Source organism: Sapajus apella, unplaced genomic scaffold (assembly GCF_009761245.1).
Source record: "Sapajus apella isolate SASKATOON/1434 unplaced genomic scaffold, GSC_monkey_1.0 scaffold136, whole genome shotgun sequence".
Taxonomy (NCBI): domain Eukaryota; kingdom Metazoa; phylum Chordata; class Mammalia; order Primates; family Cebidae; genus Sapajus; species Sapajus apella.
Genome location: NW_022437076.1, coordinates 715991 through 716539, shown reverse-complemented (window position 1 = coordinate 716539; position 549 = coordinate 715991). Strand labels below are relative to the sequence as shown.

Genomic DNA, 549 nt, shown 5'->3' with positions numbered 1-549 from the left:
CCCCACCGCTGCCCTCCCCTCTAGAACCGCCCAGGCTCCGCCCCACCCCCGCCCTCCCCTCTAGAACCACCCAGGCTGTGACTCAGGGCAAGCCCAGCCTTGCCTTGCAGGGGTGCTCCAGCCCACCCCTAGGGGCAGGGCTGAGCATTTGGCAAACTCCAGCTGTGCCAAGGTAGAGGCCAGGCTAGACCCCTCTCCTTTCCCTCTGCCCGGCTTTGTAGAGGTGGTCCAGGCCTGGGGACTGGAGGGGTGCTGGCTGCCAGGCCACTCTGGCCAAAGCCCACCACTTCTTGTCCCGACGCCAGACGCCAGGGCCTTCCCTTCCCAGCTCCAGGTGCGTGTGTGTGCGTACACACATAGTCAAGCAATGTGAGAATGAGAGCCAAGCAAGGCGGATTTCCCCTTACGTGGATCTGTGTGTGTGCATGTGTGGGTACTGTGCATGCATACTTGTGTGTGTCCTGAACGGGGGTCTCTGTGTGCATGTGTGGGTACTGTGCATGCACACGTGTGTGTGTCCTGAACGTGGGTCTCTGTGTGTGTGCATAT

The 549-nt window shown here is 61.4% G+C and overlaps 1 protein-coding gene across 2 annotated transcripts in view; it reads left to right on the top strand.

Moving 5' to 3' along the window:
- DOC2B (double C2 domain beta) overlaps window positions 1–549 on the top strand; it is a 36670-nt gene that overhangs the window by 9831 nt on the left and 26290 nt on the right. The gene's annotated exons all lie outside the window — the stretch shown is intronic.